Consider the following 25,163-nt stretch of genomic DNA (forward strand, 5'->3'; position numbering starts at 1 on the left):
CAGGTAAAGGATCATGATCAGAGGGTGAGAAGCGAAATAGTTCTAAGAGAAGCTAGGTAAATAAGAGCTAGACAAACCCTTGAAGGCTACCTTCAGGAAGGGTTACAGATCAGCAGAACTATCTTTGATAGCAACTTATTCAAGTGAGACAAGAATCAGTTGTCATTTTTTTGTTTACTCCATAAAAATTCATTTCTCTCCATCCATGCTGTTCCAAAGACAATCAGTTAACTCTTTTTATACTCATAAAATAAGTCATACAAGAAATCAGGCTTTCATAAAATGGGGGGGAAAAAAGCAAATACACCTACTGCAAAAAACTTGGAATTTTGTTTTGGGAAAAAAACCCATGATATGAGCAAAGATGAAGCCCGAAGTATAAGATTGAGCATAAACATACCATAAAGCAAGTTACAGCTTCTAGAATATCCACAGTCCTGTAATGAGCTGCATTTTGTCTAAGCACATTTAGACTCCTGGACTGTTGAGTTTCTTCCCCAGAAAGAATAAGCATGCATCATTTCCATTTGTTTTCAGATAGAAAGTACTATGAGAAAATGTCTTCCATTATATTATTCTCCATTTGGATTGTATGGCATTCTGAGGCTTATATAAACTTAAAGAACAGAATAAAAAAAATTCATCCTTCTTGAAAGATAGGTCTTTGTTTCCAAAAAACTTGAGAGTTCCCATCTGCAAACATCTCTCTTCCTGCTCAGTGACCCCACCCGTAATCTTCAAGAAACCAAAACAGCTTTTTTTTAAAGTAGATATCCATTGGACATTTTTTACATGATCAACAGGACACATTTTTGTTTGGAACTGCACAAAAATATGGGGATACGGTCACTATTTTTAGACACATCACAGTGACATGGAAATACTTTCATGACAAGGAAAGCCAAGAAGTTAGACATTTGACTAATGACCTTTAATGAACTCTAAGTTCCCTTGGACAGCATGAATTACTTACATACTTTGTTTGGGATAAAATCTCTCACTTTCTCTTTCAGCACAAATCAAATCCTTATTTTTACAACGTTTTGTATAAAAGCAAGGCCATGAAATCAAGCTACAGGCTTTAAGCACCTTATTACGAAACCTTGCAAGTCACAGTACCACGGTGGACTATGGAAGCAGAGGGAAAACACACTCCTTAGAAGACAGTTTTTGGGAAAAGAGGAACTCAGGGGTTAAGGTGATAGATGGTAGATGCCAACCAATACATGTACATTTTATATACTCAGAACTACTGTTTTACTGTTGGAAACCATCTGAGCAAGGCACATAGTTTGCATCACCGAGTTCGAGCATTACAGAAGTCTCTTAACTAAAATAACAAGACAGCAAGCTAAACAAATTCACAGGGTCTGGACTGAAGAGGACTATCTTTTTAGACCTCATTTAATTACCCCACAAAAACTGTATACACATCTTTTTTCTTAAAGAGGATATGTTTAATAGATTGGTGTAATCATGCCATAGAGCTCAAGAATCCTTATTTACAAGTACTTACAAGAAATCCTTGTGTATCCTTTCAAATGAATTGGCCACTAAAGGTTTTTAGGCAGCCTGAAGCTTGTATACAGAGAAATTGCAAGGGAGTCTGTTCTATGTACTTCGATGTGTTTAAAATATTTCTGAACATATGTATAAGAAGTATCAAGACTGTGCACATCAAAAATGCACTAGTAGGATGTAGCACAGTCTTTCCGGCAGAGAGAGGCATGGGCATTTCAAGAGCTCTGTTTACCTGGGTGGTTCACTTTAGAAAGTCCTGCACCTGGAAGAATGACAGAAGTAAGAAACACATACAATAGAATATTTCAATACCATAGAAATTTCAGCTAAGCCCCCTAAAACTATCAAATATAAGGAAGTTGCCATAAGAAAGGCCTTTATCATCAGGTCAGTATCAGCAAGGACAGCGCTAAGTCTTTGAACTTGGCAGGCAAATACTACTTTATCTTCCATTGAGACATGTGCTAACTTGATATTTAATTACAGTATAATATTAAACTTTTACTAAATTTTTCTCCCACAATATCATTACTCTCTAGCTTCTTTATAAGTTGAGACAATGGAAGAATTACCAAAAAAATCCATCTCAATGAGATTGCTAGGATTGATAACTTTGCTATTACTAGGCAGTACTATAAAGACATTATAGCAAGTTAATAAGCCTAGAACACAAGAATATATCTGCATATTTATTTTACAATGTTTACTTCCTTCCTATTTGTTAGACAAGAGAGCTGGCATTACTTCTTTCAATTAAATCCTGCATTTTAAATAACAGCATAAAATTGCATATATTCCACCCAACACAAATCAGGCCTCTTTCAAAGCCACAAAGACCATTTTTTTTCCGTCATTCACTTGTCCAATATGCAAAGCATAGCTGTCAATCAGTTAGCATCCCTGACAGCATAATTGCTGAACAGAACATGAAAAACGTGAGGAGGGTTGGGACTAAAAGAGATACCAGCAACATTCCTCCTTGCACACTTTGGTACTGATTTAGGATTCTCCTTCGTTAAGATTCCCCTCTAGTCACTGTTGCAGCAAAACAAGGAAACTGTAGAAGAAGGTTGGGAAGGTCTTGAAAGCCAGTATTGTCAAATAAGTTAGTTCTGTACCACTCCTACTCATTTCAAAAGCAAGCAGTAGCACCATTCACGAATAGTGGCCTCTTCTTTCAGGAGCAGGTTTACCTTTTCCACTAGCTACAAGATCTGATTTCCTAACTTCTTACCTGGTCCACACCCCCCTCCCCCAGTCTGAACATATAATGCAAGTTTTCCTCTGTGGATGCCTAACAAAACCACATCTCATAGGAGGAATGGCATCTTTCTTCTCATTTCGCTGCTATCAAGTCATTTTTCTCTTATACTATGAGAAAGTTATATGCAGCAGCAGAAATGCTGAGGCTGAGACAATACAGAATAATAACAATAATAAAAGAAAAAAAAAAAACTTTAACTTGTCAAATATCCCAAGTTATCTTCACAAACATGAGCCAGAAATTTCCTTTTTGTAGACATCTTTTAAGATGCTGTAGTAATAACAGGGAAACTCTGACTTGTCCCCTTCCAAATTAACAGAAATACGCAAATACCTGTAATCAGATTTATTTTCATGCTAAGTGCACATTTTAGAATAAGTTTAGGTAGAAAACCAGAAGCATCAGTATTCTATCTGCAAAATTTATTTGAAAAATTTTAAGGTGTCTCTCTCCTGTGAAATAACACCACCCCTTGTCGCACTCAAACAAATATGTATGTTCATGTAAGTGATTCACCAGCTACACACCACACCATAGCAGGTATCTTTCTGGAGTTGTGATCTGTATCAGAAGATCCAGAGATTTCTTTAAATCATGATGCAACAGAAGTGACATTTTGACTACTGATAGGCAGCCATTCCTTACAGGACCCAAGAGCAGCTTTAATTTTCAGTCTATGCAGAATAGTTTCATAAGAAAAATCCAGCTTTTACCAATGCAAGTACAGATGAGAAATACTGGTGCATATTAAGCCATTTATTAAGTTTTTTAATAACTCTATCCCCTGTTCCAAATCCCTAATTCAAAATTTTAAAGAAGGAAGTCAAAACACAGACTCGCCATAGCTATATCCATCTCCAATCTTTGCAACTATTTTAGCATTAGCTATCTAGAAAAACATTAAACATTAAAAAAAAATTCTTTCAAAAGGTACACAAATACTATTGACTTGCACTTGATTAACTATGGGCCTTGAAAATACCAGCGATCTAATATCTACTATTAAAATTTTACATTAACTAAAGAATTTTTGGTCTTCTTACAGAAAGTTATTTATATTCCGCTCCCTGAAATGGAAATTCAAAGTTTCTTGAGAGAAAAATGTTTGTGACTCACTGCAGGGGGGTTGCCAGATACAACCCTTTAAATCTGAGCAAGTCAGGCAGTATGGGTAGCTTACATAAATCTGAAAGAAAACATTTTCTTCAGGTTCCACCAACGTACCCATTTCTACAGTTCTACTTTCAATCTAGCACCACTTATGCTTTGTTAGCAACAGCACACAAGTAAAGGATGTTGTCTCAGTAATTTTCAGTGTTGCACAATTTATAACTTAGAAATACTAAGTAATCTTCTAGATAGAAGCAAGAATTTTTTACGATGAGAGTGGTGAACACTGGCACAGGTTGCCCAGAGAGGTGGTAGATGCCCCATCCCTGGAAACATTCCAGGTCAGGCTGGATGGGGCTCTGAGCAACCTGATCTAGTGGACGATGCCCCTGCTCACTGCAGCGGGGGGGGATGGACTAGATGACCTTTAAAGGTCCCTTCCAACCTAAACTATTCTGTGATCTTTTGGGGTGGGGGGGGAAGTATTTCAGATGGGAATAGAGGGAAAGTGAACTTGCAAGACCTGAAAGAAGCAGCAAAAGCAATTTTGGCTCACGCCCTCCTTTCTCTGTTCTGTGGAAACACAGAAAGAGAATTTAATAGATGAAATCTTTGCAGCTTTGTTTAAAAGATAGTAAGTTAATTCTGATGGCCTCAGTTGTGTTTTCAGAAAAAAAACTTTTATTAGCACACTTGCAACAAATGAAATTCACAAAAGTGACACACAGTTTAAAGGCAACTCTGCTAGTTCAGACAACTCAAGAAGCTGCTGTATGACTAAATAAAGTATATTTCTCTGTTTAGCAGAGTGCAAGAATTTCCACTCCCAACACCCTGAAGGCTTTTGATGCATTTTGTTCCTGTTCATAGCAGGACTGATTAATACCTATGGCTTGAATCCAGTGTACAGTTTTGGCAGCTGCTGACAGACCACTCCATCTACTTGCTGCTCCCTCTTTGCTACGCATAACACATGCTGTTAAATGCATGCTGTCAAAAGCACTAAAATGATTCACTTTTAAATCTGGTAAATCTAGATTATGACTACTTAAAGAAGTTCCTTCTTAACTTCAGGTGTGGAAAAACAAGAAAACATATAAAACACACTGTCAATTTTCCTGTCAAATTTGGCATGCCAGTTGTCAAACGATATAAAAAGAATCATCAGGTAAAAAAAAAAAAAAAAAAACAACTTTTTCCACTGTTTACAGAGCAAGCTTTAATTAAACAAATTGCAAACCTTCCTATTAGCAACAATGCAGCTATGAAAAACAAGCAAGTCTTATGACTACTGGGAGTCTATTTTTTGCCTGTATAGTTTACACAAGCAGCATTGTCTCTAAAATTACTGTTTAGCTATGATGGAAACAGATCTGTTTTCAGATTACCAAAATATAACCTCTCTCCAGTACAGTTTGGAACCAAGAATTAAGAAAGAAAACTTTATTTAAGATATTTATGCATTTATGAATATTATGCCATTATTTTTATTTCAGCCCCTTGCATACAGTACAGTCTTTGAGAGAACAAGAGCATCCCAAACACAAGTAAGGATCCTACTCTTAATGCTTCAAGATCATTTAAAGTCACAGAAATGCTTGACTGTCTCAGATACCAAGGAGTGAACATATTTCATTTCTAATGGCAACAGAAGGTTGAGTCTCTGTCAGGTTTTAGATTATGTTTGTGTACAGAAATAAGAGAGACTATAAGCTTAACTCCCAATTTCTTCTTTTATAGTAAATGGAGATCTTGAAGCATTACTTTCTTCATGCTTGCAAATTAAAAGTTTTATTTCATGTATTAATTTTGGATGTTGCTTCTGTTTTGAAGCAGTGCTAGCAGTGTATCCACCAACGCCAGCATGGATAACTTCCTTCAGTTTTCTTTTGGTTTACCTGTTTTTAAGTAAAAAAGAAAGAATATAGGTCTTCCATGTAAGGATGCTTCATCAAAATTTGAAGCTCTTGCTTGTTTCAATTGACATTAGCAGTGTTGCTTTCAATTGCAAACTGTCACAACCCATCTTTTAAGCAATGAAAACGTAAAGTATCAGACCTGTATTTACAGATACTATATTGGCAGTGAAAGAGAGACTAAAAGGTTAACTAGCTCCCAGTTTTCCCCCTACAAGCACTGTTTTGTAGCCAAGCATAAAAGTACAGAAAGGCTGTTTACCTTAATAACTTACTAAAAGTATATCTGGTCTCCCCACAGGAAAATTTTATCCTCCCCCTCAAACCATACAATCATGAATCTATGGATTCCCCCCTGCCCTTTACAATAGCAACACTTTTTTTGAAAGACATGCCAGACTAGTAAGATCAGAAATAATACTACAAAAGACCCAGCCATCCCATGCCCCTGCTCATCCTCCTGAAATACAAAATAGTCAGTAGTCCAACCTTTACTTCAAGTCAGCCTGCCTAATGGTTTCAATACAGGGATATTTATCATCTTAGCATTCTTCTCTCACCCTTTTTGCTCTCCAAATAGGGTTCATAATGAGTTGCACCATATTTTTGTAATCTATTGGAAAAAGTCAGAGGGCTGTTTCGGTTTCTCTTATGAATAGCAGCATAGTGAGATGAGACAAACCTATCAACATCACAGATGTCCAAAAGTTTAGGAACACCTGCAGATCAGTTAGCTTAACAGTCATTTAATTCATTGGTGAAGTAATACTTATACAGGAAGGTATCAAGGAGACTGCAAACACTTCACTAAATTTCACGAAAATGAAAGCTGTTATTATCACTCCTACACTCTACCTCTCTCTTTCCAGACAGGTCTATAAAAAGAACAGCCTGCAAAGGCAGTCAAACCTAGCTGACATGAACGGAGACATCTGCAAAAGCTGCTTTGCCAGTACAGTTTATGTCACTTCTCAGAACAAAATGAGTATTTGGTGATATGACATGATCAAAAGCATTTTTTCTGGTGTAAAAACTGATCAGAGCATAAGTTAGGCTGGTACCACTGTACAGGAGAGCATCACTGACATTCCTCTTCCTTCTGAGCATCCCAGTCCAGACATGAGAAACGCCCACACCTACAGTACTGTATGCAATTTATGTATGACATTGGAGTCTCTTAAGTCAGTGGATGAACAGCTTTGCCAATAGGGTTCATTTAAACCAAGGAAATGCTAAAATCTGATTCCAGTTAAAGCACATCTCTACCTGGATCCGAGTGAAAGCAACAAATAGTGGCGGGTGAAAAAAAAACAAGCCACCAAAGTAGAAACAAGTTAAAAACCTGGTCATAGCGAAAGAGCCCTTCACACTATTTTGCAATAATTCACATACGTGCTTCTGTAAATTAAAACAATAAATTAATGAGGTTACTTTAAAACTTTTCTCAGTCATATTTAAGAAAAAAATGGGCTGAGTCGCTATGAGCTCAAGTCCCCCACTTTCTCCTTATATAACCTTCCTCTGAAAGTTACTTTCTTCTGCAACTACTGTAAATGAAACAATACGTCTTTCTAAAGAACCACAAATCAAGTGCCAAGTGGCTGGAGAGGACAGTTAACAGAGGGGGGAAAAAGGAGCTACCTGGAAAAATGCAGCACATACTCTGACCTCCTATCCTCTTCTATTTCATTCCTTTTCCTATATTACCCATCTGGGGCTTAGCCTTTAGAAAAACCACCCAGCTCTTAGAAAGACATTGTTCTGGTAAAGTGGTTAATATTCATCTACTATATGTTAAAATGTCGCACAAAGCAGTACCTACTCTGTTGGCTGTAAAGCTGCTTCTGGTGAACATCACTGCACTTCATTATTTAACAGCTTCCTCAGCCTTCAGAAACTGTCTGGGCTAGTGGGATGAAGGTTATTAACATTTTAAAATGCCTGCAGCTAATATTTCCAAGTTGTCCAAGACAGTAATTATTGCCCATATTATTCTTAACTATTAGCACCTGTTCATAAAATATGATCCAACATACACTTTCAAGCTGGCCATTACATTTCTTTTGCATACGAACACTTTTTTCCCCTCAAATAAGCTACACTAAGTTTCTCTTAAGAGAAACAGGGCAAAATATTGATACCAAATGATCTATCCTGGGTTTGGATAATGGAGGATATTCCATTAGGAAGAAAAGGTTATATTAACATGGAAAACCACTAGCTGTATACAAAATGCATTCTACAGAGTTACAGGATGCTCTCTTCATTCTGAAGGGGAAAAAAAAATTACAGGTGGTTATTTTAATGAAAGCCTTACACAGACAGCAGTACGGTGGTGCTCAGGTTGACGCAGAGCATCTCATCTAGGCAAAAGAAAAAACAGCCACTTCCATTAGCAACGCTCAAGTCTACATGCACACCTTGAGTCAACCAGCCTCACCAAGATAAAACACTCCCCTCCTTTAGTTAAGGAAGAGGGTCAAAGTTACCTGAAACTGTAGCAGGCTCCCTAACAAGTCTGTTTAAGTCTTCCGGATTGCAAAGATAGTTTCACTAATTATCATTTTTGTCGCTATTAAGTTTGACCGGTGAAAGCTTTTATCTCATCCTCACAATTTTGAATATTTTTATAGGCTAACCATGGAGACTCAAGAACCCATGTAAGGATGCGGTGTAACTGAATCAGCTACTGAAGACTATGTGATCCTTACACATTCATGTAACAAGTCAAACTGCAGGGCATCAGAAACATCTGTTGTCATCCTTAAGGAACTGGAAGATACGCAAAAATAATTTTCTCCTGGGAGTGTTAAAAGTAAGCGTGCATGGGTGGCAGAAAGACAAGGTCAGATAAAGCTATTTTTAATAACTCAGCTAATTTAAATGGCTCTAAGTTCCCTCCAAACAGCAGCCTACCACCAGTCTCATCAACAGAAAAGCCTTAAGATCTGCCTTGTGAAACAGGCAATGTCTTTCAGCTGTCCAGAGGGTAACATTTACAGCAGAGCAGTGCAGTCATAATGCAGAAACACCAAAAAGGTTTTTTCTCTACATTGCTATCATTGGTAGCTTCCAGTGATGCTCAAAGGAGCTGGACACAAAAATACACACCAGAGAGTTTATTTATAAAAAGTCAAATTGGCTGGAAAGAAGAGCACTCAAGTCCTCTGCTTGCTGTCCCAGCTCTAATGACAATAGAGAACAAAAGTCTGGCATTAAAATATTTGCTTGTACATGCAAAAATATGCCTTTTACTCTCAATCTAAATTTACATTGACTATAAAAGCATTTCTTAGTATCCAGATCCACAATTTTTCCCACTCTTGCTTTGTCAAGTGCCAAGCAGCTAACAGAAAATGCACGAGATAAAGCTTATTTCTCAAAACTACTTAGAAATCCAACTAAACACCTTCAGGATTCCACTAAAAGTTATTAATTAGTACTTAATTCTGGATGCCATCTAAATTTTTAAAGCTGACATAACGTTTGAATAATTTACTTACCAGCTGATTTTTCAGATTATGTCATTAACAGACCAGGGGAAAGACTGACAAACTGCTACCCACAACCCCAAATATGAAATACTGATTTGGAAAGTACGTCCTCATTCTTACACTCATTTATGGTATTTTACAGTCCTCCTACACAGTGAGAAGTTTTGTTTCCTTTTTTAAAGGACGTACTTTATTTGTTGAAACTAAGGATAATTATGAAATGTTACATCTATATTAATAGCAACTGTGACTCACACTAACTATAGAGAGACATCATAAGAAGAAAACAACAACAACCATTCCACAACTGAACGTTTAGAGCATATTCCTGTTGTTTCCAACATTTCATGCTATCAATCAATACAATTTCAGTGTAGCTATGTTAGTTTCAGTTGCCATAACTCATTTATTCTTAATGCAAAATAAAACAAAACCAAAGAAACTGCACGCACCCCACAGGACAGCAAGGACATTTTCTTGATTTTATCCAAGTGTAAACAGATGTTTGAATAGAATTTTTTAAATATAAACACAGTCAGAAACCATTTCTAATGTCTGTCATTTCAGTATCATGTTGTTATTACTGGGAACTTTATTTTTTAATAAAAAGCAAATGCAAACCACAGACTATTGATTAAATAGAAATTTCATAAGTAACAAGCCAAAAAAAATAATCTTAGTGTTTTTTTTAAATCTCAGCATACTAAGAGGTGTCAGTGCAATTGCTATCTCATCCTTCAGATTTTGACACTGTATGGGATTTATAAAAGGGGCACTTTTTGAGGTTGAGGAAAGAATTTGTCCATAAGCAGCAAGTTCACTTTAGTGCTTATGGCAGACTGAATTCCGTTTTACCCCAAAAGCATTTTTCTTGCATTGTTCATTACCAAAGTGAATAATTTTGGAATTTTAGAAAGCTGAATTCTGGCAGCACAAACCAATCTGAAATAAAGATCCTCACACAGAGAAGCCTGCAACTGTGAAAAGAATGAGAAGAGGAGAGAGAATAAACAGTAGAATGAGAAGAGTAGCCAAGGAAAAAAATTTAAAAATCACAGTTGAAACTAACTGTGAGATTCAATATGCAAGCTGACTCACACAAAAGATGACCCACTGTTAAGTAGTCCAACGTTTTTTCTGTATCTGGCTTTTTATCAGGTCACTGTCTTGCCCCTACCTGGAAGCTTCTCTCGCCATTTTCTGTATCTATCTCGTATCAAAGGACAACCTTCTGGTTAGCAGGTGGTCTCGCAGATCACTTATTTAGTCCCGTCCCACCCCCCCCCCCTTTTTTTTTTTAATTACAGGAAAAACCTTTACCAAGACCTTCACAGATCTCCTGAAATGATTAAACTAAAATGGCGAATTAATTCCCCAGGAATAATTTCCTTCAAATATTCTCACAGTAAAGAACTTGTAAGTGAATTAAGTTGGAATCTATTTGAAAAGCTACTGTACGTAAACGTACACTCCCGAAGAGCAGGCTTCTAACTAAAATTTTCTAAATGACTCACGATTGCAGCATCTTCAAGTTTTGCAAAGGTACTCTGAGCAGGTTATGCTTCCAGAGCAGCTGCAATGCAGGTATCACAGGGGCCATGCTATCCTGAGAGCTGGAATTTGCTGAAATGCCTCAACATCAAGAAACCATTGCTGAACACCGCTGCGTTGCCTGCAGACCACCATGTTTGATGGTCTGTCACTGGATGCAATCATAGCTCATCTACAGAATGACTAAATCTTGCTTTCACTACTATTTACAGCCACTACTTTGTCATTTTCTTCTGAAAAAAAAAAAAAAACCAAAACACACTTCCATCTTGAAAGGTAAATGTCCATTCTAACAAGCTAAGGAATGGAGTAATGGATGCAAAAAGGATCATCTTCAGCACTGAACATGTGGCCTCTCGCCTTACTTTACAGCTGCGAATTCCACCCATTAAATTGAATACAAAATTACTCGTTTTGACATGCAACCCGATTCCAGTGGTTTCAAGGCCAGCTTTCAACAGACAGCAAAGCACCTGAAAGGATGCTTACCACCCCTCTACATTTTACAGCTGGAAGACAAGACACATAAGTTAGTAGCTGTTAAGGGTTTCGGCTTTTTTGTCTTAACTGTAAGTCCCTGTTATTTTACAGGGTTAGCAGTTAGGAATACAAGAAAAACATGAGAGCAGCCTAATTATTATGGTGACTGTTTGAAAGCAAAAGAAAAGAAAAGTTGGGAAAACACACAAGTTACTCTCCCTCTGCAGAGTCTATGGAAGATTTTGGCCAAGGAAAAAAGGAGCAGGACCACCAGTTCACAAGCCTTCTGAGCACTGGCACTCATATCAAAATGACACTTGGGTTTTCATCCCATCTCTTAGTTAAATACAGAATTAAAAATTGATATCCCAATTATCAGGGCACCAAGAAGGTTAGAAACAGGGTGAATATAGAAAAAGATCTTGTTCGTGATAGTTTCTTAACAAATGCCACATTATTTTTTGGAATAAATTTAAAACAGTCTGGTCAGTACTTTGAATTTCAACAGCTAAGAAAACTTTCAGACATAGAGCTGGTTTCATAAGCCTCTTTCAACTGGCACTGCTCACTGAGGGTGAGATTGTTAAACAGTGCCAATTAAACTCACAATTTTTCTTGAAACCTGTTCAAGACAACAGATCACAAAGTCTCTTAAAAGTAAATACAAATTACTAAACACAAATCAGGTTCATCATAAAAAGTTATACAACAAGCCAGATACACGAATCCAAAGTTAAACAAAACATTAAACTACTGTTGACAGTCCTAATTCTAAATACAATTTTGTTTACTGCATATGGAAGTATGAAACAATGTAAAACAAAGTCAAATGACAAAATAGTCATTATAGACTGCCAAAATTGTATTCCAAAAAGGAGGAGTTACTGGTCATCAGTAGTTTCTATAAGTACATATGTTTAAATAAATTTTAAAAAGGGGAACATCACAAGAAGATTTGGGTGCAGGGCCTTTGTTTAGTTAAAGATTTTAATCATGTCTTTAAACATAGCTTCATTTTAACTTCCTTATAGCGATAGCTATTCTTCAAAAGTACTTTAAGGTACATGCTTGCTGTAAGCAGTCATACCACAAGCATACAAGCTGCATAAACAATACTGCAAACTTTAATGACTAAACAGGGCTGTTTGTGAGAAATCAATCCTGAATTTAAGACCTTGCACTGAACCCTGACTACAACAAAACCAGTTATTTAGTCAAAAGCACTCATTGCACTCCCACATCTTTGCTGCCCTCAGAACTGCCATACTCTCTCAGAAGACTGGTTTCAGTAATTGCCTTTTGTTTGCAAGTTGGGGAGAACCTCTTCCATACACCAGAACTCACAAAAAACTTCACGCGTTTCATCACCATGTGCTTGTTATTCTCATCACCTCCAAGGCGGGAGAGACCTTTCATATTTAAGGTCCTCCATGACCTTAAACAGTTGGTGGAAGCATAGGGAATGGATGAGCATCTCCTGCACATATATGCGTAACTCCTGTCTAAAACAAAGTCATTAAAGTCATCTGAAAATCCACATGGGAAATAAGTCCTACCAAATAGGATACAGCCTACGTTCCTCTGCCCCCACATCCCAACCCATGCGTAGGCTCTATTCAAAGCAGTAATAATTCAAACTAAAGTGGCTACTGCCTTTTGCGTTTTACTCAAAACAGCCATACAACTGATGTAAACACCAAGAGTGATTTAAGAAGTTTCATTTTTGGAGGTGAAGCAGTATATGCCACAGTCAGAGCATGAAATCTGCAGAGCTGAGGATCTGTTTCATTGTGCAAAAATACTTTCTGTACAGTTCCTTTTGGGAAGGAGAGGGGAGAGGACATGCCAGAAAACCACAACAAGTAGCATTTTTGGAGGAAGGCACTTCCTGACCTTAGCTTTCAGATAAATCCCAAATTCAAGACATCTATAAATAGAAGAAACAGGAAAAGAAATCAAGTAAGATATCAGATGTCACTTGTATAAAGCAGAACTCTCCTTTTTCCTTAAAAGAAATTCTGATCTAGGTTTCCTGAAGCAATGCACAGTGTGTAAGTAGCCGTGTCTTACCAGCCTAGATACTGGCCCTGCTATTTTTGTTATCTCCTGGCTCATTTTATAACAGATTTAGAAATATTCTTCACTACTGTTCATAAATAGCATTCAAACCTTTCGACATGCTCAGGCAACCTACCACAGACTCTCCAAACCACTTCAGCATGTTAGCTGAGTTTAACACATTTAACACATGGTATGGTTACAATACTTAATAAGAACATCTAATTTTTTTTCTACCGCTCTATGGGTTTTGCAAAGGTGGCAAGTTCTAGCTGCGTTATTTCCTACTAAAACTAAGATTACCCTGGAACAACCAGGGTAGGTATTAATTCATTATGTATTTTTGAAAAGTCATCTTGGGAATGGCATTTCAGCAGCTATCTAACAGCAGAGGTGACAGGCCAATATTTGGCTGACAAATTGCGACAAGCACACTCTAAAAATAAACAGCAGCGTATGAGGCAGTAAACATCACGAAGCTATAGCCAAGATGGCTTTTTTTTTTTTTAAATGGAAACCTGAAGCAATAAACCAAGATGCCGTGTGAAGTTACCCACAGCTAACAGAAGTAATACTTCACCTAAAAGCTATTTATAAAGGCCGGGGTAACCATTAGAGCACCTGTTTCAAACAAACCTCCTTTGTTCAAAAGAAACGTAAGGTAACTCATAAACTGGAACGTGGGCCAACGTCAACAGCAAATCCAACTGAGTTTATGTAGGTTGTGTCACTATAAACCATGTTACTTTCTTCATGGCTAAATGTTCATTTACTATCAAGCCGAGATGGACTGTAAGAAAGTGCCATTATTTTCTCTTCATTTTTAAATTCACATAGAACACTCATTCACATAGGAACAGTAGACCTTAAACAGCCATGCTAGTTTATCGACCCAATAAAGTTAGAAATTTGACATGTGCCAATTCCAATGAGGACATACTGAGGGTATTTGTACTTTTTGTTTTAAAAGTGGACAATAACTTGTATAATGTACCCTGTATTGCAATTTGTAAATAAAGAGGCATTTACTTCCCACTCAGAAATCAATAAATGTGAATGAAAGTATTAGCCAAAACCACCCTGCTGTTTCTTTCTAAGTGCTCTCCTAGTAAGGAAAATACCTGAAGTGATGACTTTAAGGCACAAAATTCAAAGAGCACTACCAATGGAGGTATAGAAAGGGAGAAACTACAAGACATCAAATTAATAAGACAGAGCTTAAACCACAGCATAAGGCTAGGTTCAAAGAACAAGAGAAGGGAGAAATTAAAGAAGGAGTAATAATTCACCTGGGCATTCAGAAACATACTATCTTCTCACATGGATAGAAAGAAATATCCTACCCTGAACCTCAAATTTCTTTGCTCCAGGTCCTTAGAACTGCTTTACAAAGCTAACAAAGCATTTACACACCACTGTGTCATGTACAGCAATATCCAGTAGCCTCGAAGTTTTTCGACTACTAAAGCAATATTCCTCTAAAAGTCATCTTAAATAAAGAAGTCTTAGAAGCTTCTTAAAGAGGATTTAGGAGTAGCAGAGACCAGCTATCCATCAATACTTCGTCTGGTAAAATAAGAGCTAACAGCACTAAAATAGATGGCTACCTAAAATACAGCAGAGATGGACTGTACTCCTCTCCTCCACCTTGGCAAATATCTACAACGACAACAACTATCATCCTTCCCTTGGCATTGTTACCTCAAATCATTTTTAACAGCTGAGCTGGAATTGTGTTGCCATCTGACAGTCGTTCAGTGTCCTATGACCAAGGAGTTGGCATTTGCGAACTAAATCATCACAAATTAAAACAAGGCATTGGCACTAATTAGCAGCTTTCAGCAGTGACAGAGAAGCGGTGACAAGGATGGAAATTCAATTACCCTCATTCCAGCAAGCGCCTGGTTCTGGTCAGCACGTAGCTGGCGGAGCCACTTATGTTTCCATACCTTCGGCACATGTGAAATAGTTCAGTCTTCAGATCAGACCACTGCATGCCATTCACACAGGGGTCTGATTTTTTGTGTTTTGTGTAACAAATACACTGTAGACCCCCAAGAAATGTGATGTACCAGCTCGAAACATACCATAGATCGACAGAGAACACAAAATGCTACTCAGATGGAGACCCTCACAACTACCTTTCCATAATTCAGAGTGAAAACTGCCTCACTGGAAACATTTACCATCTGCTCACTACCTCCTTATCAGGGAATACATTCAAACTACAGAGTTTAGAGAGAGAGACCACCTAACCAGCACTCATCATTAACCAGTGTAAAATCCTATTTCTTTTTTCATACTCAGAGCATCCTCCATGAACTATACCCCCATTTATTGTTTTTCTTAAAATTTGCTACTTGTTCCTTTGAGACCACAGCCAAAAATGAACCTAAACAATCAAACTGTATTTCTCCATGTTCTCAACACGTATTTCATCCATGAGCTAAATTAATATTTTACAAAGGAACAGTACTAATGTAATTTCAATCGATGGGCCACTTACTGCCTTCACTGGAGAAGCTGCCAGTCATTAACTACCCTCAACAGGAAATCACAGCGCACGTCAAGATCACCTACATCACTTCAGCTTTCAGCATCTTGGTATGACTTTAGTGACTGGGATAAAAAGCCCAACCACACAAAACATCATTGCCACACATTCTGCTTCAGCAGCACCCAGCACCTGCATTTTTCTCCTATTTTTTAATCTTTTTGGAGACTCTGGTTCCTCCAGAGTTGGGGACCGATCCCGCAGGCAGAGCTCCCCAGCAGGGCCATCAGTGCGGGCACAGCCAGGCCCCCTTGCTCTCACTTTATAATAGCAACAATTTCTAATCAGCTATGACAGAATCCACCAGTACTTTAAGAATATCATCGTGTCTGCTCTGGGGCCTGCTCTTCCTCGATGACACAACTTAATACGTTTTAACTACATTTTAACGTTGCGGTTGCTAACTTACAAAGTTCAAAGCTATTTCAACACTAAGTACCATCATACATAAATGTAGTAAAATGCCATGACTTCAAAACATTGACGTAGCTATTTAAACAAAAGCACGTCTTTTTTATTACTACAGCTATGCCACCTTCAAAACCTGAACGAGCTACAGCACATGGGTAAAAGTGATCAGGCTCTGTGTGTCCGCTTCAGCAGAGGACACTTCTGACACCTGCAGTAACACTGACAACAGACACAAAGAAGTCTGTAATATTGCACAGCCAAGTCTCCCTCTCTCCCTCTCAGTTCAAAACATATCTAAATATTTACTACTGCCTATGTTGTGTATTCTGATATGTCTTTTGACAAACAGTCAAAATCCACACAACCGTTCAAAGGAGTGCTGGCTACTCACACAGTTGCAACGTACTGCTGGTTTCAGCAAGATTACGTATTTTGAGAAAATGTTCCGTGCAGGTGAGGGAACGGCTTCCTGACAAGAGTAAGCACTTACCTCAAAGTCAAAACAAAACATTATAGGGTACTTATTTTAGGTATGTCCCAATATATTGCAGATACCAAATGGAAAAGTGTGTGTGTCTCTTAACTTGCATGCCAATAAAAATGTTTCACTTCACATCTTGGTTTCCCCCCAGGAAGACAGCCCACCAGCATCCATTTTTCAGCTACCATACACAAAGCAATGTAAATACAGACAAGATTCAGTATTAGCAATACAAAAATATATCAGGCCTTATCATCTCTTACGCACTCAATTCAGTGCACACAAAGGTAGTGTTACTACCCAAGTTTCTTATCATTGCTATATTTTAATGGAGAAAGACCTTAGAGCTAGAGACTTATTACAAAAGTTTCCTTTGAGATTAATCCTCAAAACAACAAACAAAAATGAGAGACACCTCTCTCGAGAAGCACCTTGCACATGTGCCTCATAAGTAAAAAAAAAAAAAAAAAAAAAAAAAAATATCTCATTTTAGGAAATACATCAAGAATAAATAATCTCATAATATACCATTCAGTTTAGGTTTTTTTATGCTTCAAGAGGGTGTTTGAAAATGGAGCACTATATATTCTCTGGGGGAAGTTAAGCTGTTTCAGAGGTTCCTACACACAACCATAAGCGTTTATTCTCAATCTTGTAGCGCAAGTCTTCACAGCATCAGTTGTACCAACACTGACATTTGGAGCCATAATCTGAACCACATTGAGTCGCCCAGATTTTAGAAAGAAAAAAAAAAACGCCTCACACACCACCTCTCAAAAATAAGTCACTTTTCTTTTGTTCAGCTAACAAGATCGTATCACTTATCCTGTTTATATTGTAGCCTCACGAACAGTTGGATCAGCACAAATGAGGCAGCAGAGAACATCAGCATGGGAAACAAAGCTCTTAAACAAGCTTTGCTGCTAGAAAAATCTGATGTACCACGAAAGATTTAGCCTTTGGTTTCAGCAAGTCAAGTCTCAAGCAAAAGCTTCTTACAACTGCATTGGTGGTACAGTTTTGTTTTTCCATCAACTGCTTACAAACCACATTTGCGTAACATCCTATCTCACCCCTCTAAGTTTTGGTTTATTTTTTGCTTAACAGGACATGAAGTCTGAATGACTTAATTTCAAATGGAAAAGATTGTACCAGTATTTTTTCCCTCAACTACAGAAAAAGTAAAACAAAGATGGGAGACACGAGTATCCTTAAAAATACAGAGCAGCAAATACAAAGTGAAAAAAAAAAAAAAAAAAAACACCCTCAAAAATTTTGAAGCATCATCCCACAGGGAATAGGATCCATATTCCCCTTTGGAATTCAGAAATAACTACAAAAGAAGTGTTCTCATCTATTTAGCTGAGTTTATTTTAACTTTAGACATACAAAAAGCAAGCAAACAGAAACAGACAGTCTGGTAAAGACAGTCAACAACATGTCTTCCACGAAACTTAATACCCTTTCCCAGGTAATTTACCCTGATACCAGATGCATTTTCACTGTGCTGCTTCTCTTTATCAGAATACATACAAATACGAGAAAAATGCTATCCATATAAATATTAGTACAAGAAAATTCCTTCCATTTTTATCAGTGCTGAAAAGTGAACTCATGCATTGGGGTTTTGGGTTTTTTTTTCCTAAGAACATTCAAATATTTTAACCTTATCTTACTCCTTCAGTGTTTTGATCAGGTAATGATATACATGCTGCTCGTTATTGTTGGCCAGAATTCTTTAGAACTGCTCAAAATCAAATATTAAATCACTTTTACTCAGGTCAGACAAGACTGAGATACACAAAGAAATACATCTACAGATATACGGGCATAACACAGAGATACCCAGAGAGAACAAATAAGCTATTTTTAACTCCAAAACAAAGCTGTAAGAAAAGCACTGCAGTAGGGCTCCTCTCTCTCCCTTTTCAAGAAAAGTGCTCAACTTCACCAACTTCAGAAAAAGGGAAGCGGAGCACCACTTCCATTTCGAGACTTATTCAAATACATCTCTTCATGCAAAATATATCCAGCAAATTAAATCTGCAACACTGGCTGCAGCAAACAAGGCGCACAGGCTCAGCCGCCCTTCACAAAGCATCTTTGTAGAGCTATCTTTCTGCCAGCGCTCCTTTTGAATTCCCAAACAATACCTTGCAAAAATTAGATCTCCTACTGTGGGAAAGTTCTCAAAACACAAGCCAAAATATATTTTCTCATGAGGATACAAAAAACCCTCAATGAGGAAGTCAAAGTTCTTATAATGACTGTTCAGTATACATATGGTTATTCTTGAAACATGCTAACAGATTAAGTAGCAGCATTCTGATTTAGGGAAAAAAAATTATCAAAATCAGATCAGTAATTCATCAGAACAAATTAGTAGCTACCACTCAATAATTCACACAAGCATACAGACTTTTAAAGACTTTTAAGCATACAGATTTTTAAAAATAATGGAATTGAAGAAACAATAACTGTTTTCACAAAACCTTAACTAACCTCTATTATAATAAGCATAAAATAAATGAAGCATCTTCAGAGATTACATTTAAATCGTCTTTTTTTCCAGGTACAAAGTGTTTTCCATGGACAACCTACTAACCCACGGAACACTGTATCCTCCTATCTGATTTTGGGAAAACGCTTGTGTGCCATTTACTTTTGCTGACCTACACTTTTACACACGAGGCAAGAACGAACTATCAGGCTTTTTCGTCTCAGAAGTCCAACAGATGATTTTTGCTCCTTACTAGCTTTAGCAGAAGGGCAAGCCAAGCCATGGCAATCAGTACGGCCTTGCAATAACCCTCCTCCTCCACCGTCGCCTCCCCAGCAGCACCCCTGGCTCACCGGAGGGATGAGCGAGGACGGGAGGGACGGTGCTGTCCCTTTGGCACCACTGAGGGTACAGACACACGCTCTTAGGTCTCAACAGCACATTACGAGGCAAGTAGACAAAAAAAGCTTGGGCTGAGTAGAAGATCCCTGGGCTTCAGGCCCGGCACTACTCACTTCAGTAACTTTCCTAGGCAAGATTGCCACGGAAAGGCAAAGCAATGTCGTTACGCTCCCAGCTTTTTTAAGTGCAGGAGGGTATGTCCCCAAGGCTGCCAAAAACATGCTCGTGGCTCACGGGAACATACCCAGCCTGAACCCCGTGCAAACACTTCTGCAGCCACAGCAGGGCAGAAATCAACAGCAAACTCTACCAAACAGATAATTAATCAAGTAGGAAATTACACAAAGCTTATCGGTGCTACAGTTAAACCCTCACTTTCCAAGTTACCTAGTTTCAAATCGGCTCGGATACGTACAGCTAACCCAGCGGCAATCTTCTGATGTAATGAGAAAGCAGACAAGTGTTTAGGACGAACCTTCAAAACGGCTATTTCTACTCCATAGGTGAAGGCTTCCTGATCACGCCAAGGTCTTTGCAAATGTTGGTGAAACTCATATTACTACAGGATACAGAAATCTACAAATGCAGAAAGTACTAGCCCTATGACAGGGGAGAACTAGGGCAAAAGAAATTAAAAATTTAATGTTCTTGCCGTTCTCAAAGCTCTCAGCAACAAAGATATGAACAGCTACGGGAAAATGTACCCTCTGTCAGAAAGACTGGGAAATAAACATATTTTCTTTCAAAACAAACAGGATACTGAGCAGCCTGTTGCAGTACTTGCCCTTAGTTTTGGGAAAGACATGAAAATTGATGGTGGAAGTTCAGAATCAGACATTCCAGGGCTGTTTCGACAGACTGAGATTAGAGAGGTCACAAGAAAATCCGAGCTACGCGAGGGTTTTCGGTTTTAGTTATCAGCCACAAAGACATATTCATACAATTAAGTTTGTTGGGTATGAAATTATGCTGCACAGTAATACTAGCTCAAGGGAAAACATTAAGAGAAAAAAAAAGTATACTTACTTCAAAAATACATTCTCTAATGTTATTTCTGTACTAAACAAAGACATGACTTGCTTTGTCACGTAAAGGTCTCACTTCTTCCAAATAGTTAGTTTGGGTTTTTATCCTCCCAGGTAAGTGCTGAAACACAGCAAGAAAAAACTCTATGGCCAAAGGTCTATATATACACTTCTATTATAACTTTTTCTGGTTTATCTGTAACCGTCTCCCCCAAGAGACACCAAAAGACACCGCTTCACTTACAGTTCATCAGACACATTCTGGGGATGTTAACTATTTTGAACAAGTTCCCAAAACCCTGCAGCATCTGGAGGGCTTTTTTTTCTTCTCAGACCAACTACCCTTACAGCTGACTTGACTATGGCAACTTTACTTCAAGCCAACTGCCAAGAAAGAGAAAAGCGCCTGGACCAAGAACTTGCAACAGCCTTTCTTCATTAAGCTGTGTTACTAACCACGCTCACAATGTTAACACAAAACGTAACGGGCTCATGCCCCCACTTCAGAATTAGTTACTGCAGACAGCAGAAAGCCTGAACACTACCATGGGAAGTGCATTTAGGAATGCCATTTTGTTGGCCAAACCAGCTCTCTCCAAAAAACCAGAATGTCAAACCTTGCAAATTAAAGCTACTCCTGAATCACCACATTACAAAGCCCTGAGATGGATGATGGAAAGCCCATTATAAGTATGTAATACAGCCAAATACCAGGCATCAGCTGTCACAGTCCTTCACTTTTCAGGGCTACCGAGAACCAGCAGAAGAATTTAGCAACAGAACCAGTTCTCAGCACTACGCTGCTGTTAGCAGCACGGTAACAGGGGTTACCTTCCTCTTTGAATACTAGCACCAAAAAGATAGTAACATGGTAACATGCTGACCGTGAAGAAAATGTGAAAGCAAAACTCAAGCTCCAAAATACTTTTGTTTTCCAAATGAAAGAAATCCCAAATAAGCTCTTTTGAAAAAGATAATTTTAGTCTTCTGGTGTATTTGATATACAGACACACAATAAGCCTGAATTTAAAGACTATAATTCTTTATGCTAGACTTGCATGTAAAACGCTTATTTTCTATGATCCCATGAAACTAGACAGCCTCATATTTATTTCCTAAGACATCACTATAGCAAGAAGGAAATGTTCATTTCTGGCTTATCTGAAGATTGCACACAATCGTGCTATCAGTGGTTACAGGCATAAAAATAACACAACTGGGGAACAAGCTGAAAGTTTATTTGGAAAAAGCATAGGTACATCCTATAATTAAACTATTGTTCCTCTGGAGAGCTCGAGAAGGGAATATCTGCTCAACAGTAGCATCCTGTTTAGATGTCTTCTGACATTAAATGACGCACTAATATCAAACTAAGGGCTACTGTATGTACAGTTCTCCCCTCTCCCCTTAAGATGCGGTCTGATGCTGTTACTTCTCTGCTATTCATTACTACTGTACTGAATTGCCTCAATGTACCAAAGTGGCAGTTTCCAGAAGAAAACCTTAGGCACCTAACATGTATAAGGCATACATTAAAAAAAAAAAAAAATTTCTTCCTGCAGACGTCACTACATGGCATGAAAACAGTGAACTAGTATGCGGAGTTTCTGAGGTAACTAGTTATTCACATACCATGCCATGCAAATGAGTTGTTAGGATAAAGAAAGAGATTAGGACTCGGTTTCTCTTGTTTGAAAACAAAAGCAGCCCTATTTTTTCAGATTAAGCTACACCAGCATAAAACTGCATGCTTTCTAAGATGGCCTATGACACCAATAAGAATTTGTTTTGAAAAGACTTAAAGCTATAACAGTTCATATAAGACGACGTTTAGAGAAAAGAAAAAAATAGATTGCTATTACTCACAGCTTAAGGGCATAAAACCATTTGTAATTTATGAACATTTAGAAGTTAGATTCCCCAAAGTAGTTAAATTAACTTCCTAGTTCACGTCTTCAAAGAGAAAATGAATAGTTTAATAAAGCAATTAAAGAGGAGAGCTCTGTTACACAACAGGCATGTTAAAGTACAGGCTATTTACATACTTTTTTTTTATTTTTGAGCTTCTTTAAGTCAGTGAGGTGTTGAGTTGTAATTCACAAAATTTAGAAAAACTCTGTAAGCGAGGATACGCTAAAGAGATATGAAGCTAAGAATTTTCCAGACCAATTGCTGAATACACTGTTTACCTCAAAAAAAAAAAAAAAAAAATCAGTCCAGTCCAAAATTACCAAGAGACTACAGAAGTTCATGCAAAGTTAAGTTTGCTTTCTCCGACAACATGTATCATATCTAGCAGCTCTCAAAGCTGTACGTACAAATACTAGCTGGCCACCCTACTGTCACTCCTCTCCTCTGAGCCTGCAGTGAATTCATTTTGCCAAATTTGCACCATGACAATCCAGGGCGAATAGTAATGTCGAACGCATATTTACCTCCTCATGATTTGGGAGAAGCAGAGCCCCAATGAGTTTGTTATACACAAGTAAGCAGCAAATATGTTACTAACATACGTCTCTTGTTATTTCCTGTACTGACATGAATACGATAAATATATTTTCTCTTTCCAACCCCCTCTCAAGTTTAAAGATACCTCATGACTTCTCAAAAGTCAAAATTAAGTAACTATCTTGATGAGATAGCATAGCAAGGAAAGGAAAATACAAGTAAAGAGACAATAAAAAGTTACTTTAAGGGAAGAAGAAAAAACAAGGTCTTTGTGTCTTTATATATAAACAGTTTTTTTAATTTTACTTAATGGCTGAAAGATGATATGCATAAGCCTATTTCTTTCAAATTCCAATACTGCTGCAAAATAAAACTGAATTTCCAGAACATAGAACCAACATTAGAAAACTCCTCAAGACACACAATTCAGCATGAGCCGTTCCCAAAAATGCCAACCGAGTTTTCTGCTGCAAGCTCTGCTCTCCCCAGCAGCAACAGGAGGGCACGCCTGATCACCGGTTTCAAGTATTTCCAGTGCTAACAACGCATTATGTTTCCCACAAATTTGGTCTTATTTGTGGATTATTTTGGCTAGTGTCAGCTTCGTGTATTTAAGGGTGGGTTTCTTTTCCTGTGGCGATTGCCACAGCAGGCTTCCAGTCTGCTGATTCGGGAAGTTTTACAGCACTAACGCAGCCCTGGTGTTCCTGATTTAGCTCTCTGCTCCGTGCCCTTCACACCAGCTTTGTCCCTGCATTTGGGCTGATTTCTTCACTGCGTCATTTCTTACTTTCTGCTCCTCTGGTTGTTTTTTTTTTTGTTATCCCTTCCAGAGAGCAGGGCTGACTGGCAAGGCCAGGAGAAAGTTTAACAGTTCACACATGGCACAGATCATGTCCCAGGGGAAGCGTCGTCCCCAAGCCCAGCCTGGTGGCCCCACTACCTGACCAACTGGTTTCTGAGCATCTGCAGGTGTCACTCCTCCTGAACAGCCGACCGTCCTTCCATAACCATCTCCCGAGGCCGGACACCGCCTGCAGGCTCCCCCGGCTGGAACTTACACCTCTACCAACGCGAGGGACCTCGCTACAAGTTTGCGGAGAGCATCCTCCCCGGGAGAGAGCACTGGGCCTCCTTCAGCTTTCACAACACACTGAAGGGCTGGGTCCAGCACTTAAGGCAAACAGACATTTGGAAAAGGTCAAACAAGGACAGAGAAACAACTTTAGCACCACAAAAACACGTTCCAGAAGCAGCTTTTTTTTAAAAAAAGAAAAAGGAAGATTTGCAAAAAAGACACGCTAAATACGATGCCTGTGCAGTCAGTATATTTTTCCATGGGAGTTTTTATTTTCTCACACGTATTCCATGAGCACGAGGATAAAAATAACATTACCACAATGACGTATCTATAGTAGGAGGAATGACTTATGGGTGCCGACCGAAAGTCAAGGTTTCCTCTTTGCCCCCAATTTGAAAGCGTCACCAGGCAATCAGCCGCCTGCCAAAATAACCAGTAATGCCATCTCTTCCCCACAACCAGAACACAGGGACTGCTCAGAGAGCAGGACAAGCCTTTAGAAAATAGGACAGATGGCATTACAACTCCAAGCAAAGTAACTCCTTGTATCATTAGCTATTGAACCGCGGCTTGATGCGGGGATCAGTGTAAAGCTTATTAGTCTTTAGACAGTTGGCAGCAACAGCCACTGCAGCAACCGTTCGGGAGCAGAAGGAACTCATTCAGTTTAGTTGTTTTTCAGGTCATGTTAAGTCAAAATGTTTCTGTACGCACTCCAGTCCCCAATTTAACCTTTCTTAGCCTCTCCAAGTGCAATTACGCTTACAGACAGCTTCAGCACACAGGCTCCTCTGACAAAGAGGGCTCCAGGAGCCCGGCGCAGGTATCTGAAAAATTCCTGCCTGGTGCCATTGTGTAAGGATTTCA

General features: G+C 38.4%; 1 protein-coding gene across 6 annotated transcripts in view; it reads right to left on the bottom strand.

Annotated features, from left to right (window-relative positions):
• Positions 1–25,163, bottom strand: part of RAPGEF2 (Rap guanine nucleotide exchange factor 2) — a 193,473-nt gene that overhangs the window by 167,561 nt on the left and 749 nt on the right. The gene's annotated exons all lie outside the window — the stretch shown is intronic.

This window comes from Aquila chrysaetos, chromosome 1, assembly GCF_900496995.4.
Source record: "Aquila chrysaetos chrysaetos chromosome 1, bAquChr1.4, whole genome shotgun sequence".
NCBI classification, from domain to species: Eukaryota; Metazoa; Chordata; class Aves; order Accipitriformes; family Accipitridae; genus Aquila; species Aquila chrysaetos.